Here is a 3611-nt window from a genome sequence, read left to right on the forward strand (position 1 = left end):
TTATAGCTATATATATATATATATATGGTTAAGTAATATATATTGCTTAGTCAGAAGAATGAGAAGACAAGCCACCAACTGAGAGAAAATATTTCTGAAACTCATGTTTATTAAAGAAATGAGCTGTGATGGATGGCGCAGAAGCATGGCCGAAAGGAACTACCCCTCACTCAAGGTCAGGGGCGACTGCCTAGAGGAGCTACCCCACATCTGAGGACAGGGGCGGTGGCCGAGAGCTCCAGGCTGTGATGCCACAGGAGCGGCCAAGAGCAGTTACCCCAAGCCCGAGGTCAGGGTCCGTGGCTGAGAGGAGCAACCCCATGTCCAAGGAGTGGTGGCTGCTTGGGCACAGGAGGACCTAGAGGAGCTACTCCACATTCAAGGTCAGGAGGGGCAGCTGTGAGGAGATACCCCATGTCCAAGGTAAGAAAAACCCAAGTAAGGTGATAGGTGTTGCGAGAGGGCATCAGAGGGCAGACACACTGAAACCATAATCACAGAAAACTAGTCAACTGATCACATGGACTACAGCCTTGTCTAACTCAATGAAACTAAGCCATGCTGTGTGGGGCCACCCAAGATGGGCGGGTCATGGTGGAGAGGTCTGACAGAATGTAGTCTACTGAGAAGGGAATGGAAAACCATTTCAGTATTCTTGACTTGAGAACACCATGAACAGTAAGAAAAGGCAAAATGATAGGATACAGAACGAGGAACTCCCCAGGTGGGTAGTGCCAAATAAGCTACTGGAGATCAGTGGAGAAATAACTCCAGATAGAATGAAGGGATGGAGCCAAAGCAAAAACAATACCCAGCTGTGGATGTGACTGGTGATAGAAGCAAGGTCCGATGCTCTAAAGGGCATTATTGCATAAGAACCTGGAATGTTAGGTCCATGAATCAAGGAAAATTGGAAGTGGTCAAACAAGACATGACAAGAGTGAACGTCGACATCCTAGGAATCAACAAACTAAAATGGACCGGAATGGGTGCATTTAACTCAGATGACCAATATATCTACTACTGTAGGCAGGAATCCCTTAGAAGAAATGGAGCAGCCATAATAGTCAACAAAAGAGTCCAAAATGCAGTACTTGGATGCAATCTCATAAACAACAGAATGATCTCTGTCCGTTTCCAAGGCAAACCATTCAATATCACAGTAATCCAAGCCTATACCCCAAGTAGTAATGCTGAAGAAGCTGAAGTTCAATGGTTCTGTGAAGACCTACAAGACCTTTTAGAACTAACACCCCCAAAAAATGTCCTTTTCATTAAAGGGGACTGGAATGCAAAACTAGGAAGTCAAGAAATACCTTGGGTAACAGGCAAGTTTGGCCTTGGAATACAGAATGAAGCAGGACAAAAGCTAATAGAGTTTTGCCAAGAGAACACACTGGTCATAGCAAATACCATCTTCCAACAAAACAAGAGAAGATTCTACACATGGACATCACCAGATGGTCAACACTGAAATCAGATTGATTATATTCTTTGCAACCAAAGATGGAGAAGCTCTACACTGTCAGAAAAAACAAGACAGGGAACTGACTGTGGCTCAGATCATGAACTCCTTAATGCCAAATTCAAATTTAAATTGAAGAAAGTACAGAAAACCACTAGACCATTCTGGTATGACCTAAATCAAATCCCTTATTACTATACATTGGAAGTGGGAAATAGATTTAAGGGACTAGATCTGACAGACAGATTGTCTGATTAACTATGGATGGAGGTTTGTGACACTGTTCAGGAGACAGGGATCAAGACCATCCCCATGGAAAAGAAATGCAAAAAAGTAAAATGGCTGTCTGCGGGGGGTGGGGGGTGGGGGGGGTCTTACAAATAGCTGTGAAAAGAGGAGAAGTGAAAAGCAAAGGAAAAAAGGAAAGATATAAGCATCTGAATGATGAGTTCCCAAGCATAGCAAGGAGAGAAAAGAAAGCCTTCATCAGCAATCAATGCAAAGAAATAGAGGAAAACAACAGAATGGGAAAGACTAGAGATCTCTTCAAGAATATTAGAGATACCAAGGGAATATTTCATGCAAAGATGGGCTTGATAAAGGACAGAAATGGTATGGACCTAACAGAAGCAAAAGATATAAAGAAGAGGTGGCACGAATACACAGAACTGTACAAAAAAGATCTTCACGACCCAGATAATCACGATGGTGTGATCACTGACCCAGAGCCAGATATCTTGGAATGTGAAGTCAAGTGGGCCTTAGAAAGCATCACTATGAACAAAGCTAGTGGAGGTGATAGAATTCCATTTGAGCTATTTCAAATCCTGAAAGATGATGCTGTGAAATTGCTGCACTGAGTATGCCAGCAAATTTGGAAAACTCAGCAGTGGCCACAGGACTGGAAAAAGTCAGTTTTCATTCCAATCCGAAAGAAAGGCAATGCCAAAGAATGCTCAAACTACCGCACAATTGCACTCATCTTACACACCAGTAAACTAATGCTCAAAATTCTCCAATCCAGGCTTCAGCAATACATGAACCAGGAACTTCCAGATGTTCACGCTGGTTTTAGCAAAGGCAGAGGAACCAGAAGTCAAATTTCCAATATCCAGTGGATTATGGAAAAAGCAAAAGAGTTCCAGAAAACATATATTTCTCCTATATTGACTATGCCAAAGCCTTTGACTGTGTGGATCACAATAAACTGTGGAAAATTCTTCAAGAGATGGGAATACCAGACCACCTGACCTTCCCTGTGAGAAATCTGTATACTGGTCAGGAAGCAACAGTTAGAACTGGACATGGAACAACACACTGGTTCCAAATAGGAAAAGGAGTATGTCAAGGTTGTATATTGTCACCCTGCTTATTTAACTTATATGCAGAATACGTCATGAGAAAAGCTGATGGGCTGGAGGAAGCACAGGCTGGAATAAATTGCCTGGAGAAATATCAGTAACCTCAGATATGAAGATGACACCACCCATATAGCAGAAAGTGAAGAACTAAAGAGCATCTTGGTGAATGTGAAAGAGGATAGTGAAAAAATTGGCTTAAAGCTCAACATTCAGGAAACTAAGATCATGGCATCTGGTCCCATCACTTTATGGCAAATAGATGGGCAAACAGTGAATGACTATTTTTCTGGGCTCCAAAATCACTGCAGATGGTGGTTGCAGTCATTAAATCAAAAGATGCTTACTCCTTGTAAGGAAAGTTATGACCAACCTAGAGAGCATATCAAAAAGCAGAGACATTACTTTGTCAACAAAGGTCCATCTAGTCAAGGCTATGGTTTTTCCAGTGGTCATGTATGGATGTGAGAGTTGGACTGTGAAGAAAGCTGATTGCAGAAGAATTGATGCTTTTGAACTGTGGTGTTGGAGAAGACTTTTGAGAGTCCCTTGGACTGCAAGGAGATCCAACCAGTCCATCCTAAAGGAGATAAGTCCTGGGTGTTTATTGGAAGGACTGATGTTGAAGCTGAAACGCCAATACTTTGGCCACTTGATGCAAAGAGCTGACTCATTTGAAAAGACTCTGATGCTGGGAAAGATTGAGGGCAGAAGGAGAAGGGGACAGAGGATGAGATGGTTGGATGGCATCACTGACTCAGTAGACGTGAGTTTGGGTAGGCTCTGGG

The sequence above is a fragment of the Bison bison genome, unplaced genomic scaffold (genome assembly GCF_000754665.1).
Source record: "Bison bison bison isolate TAMUID 2011002044 unplaced genomic scaffold, Bison_UMD1.0 scf7180017864358, whole genome shotgun sequence".
In the NCBI taxonomy this organism is placed as follows: Eukaryota; Metazoa; Chordata; class Mammalia; order Artiodactyla; family Bovidae; genus Bison; species Bison bison.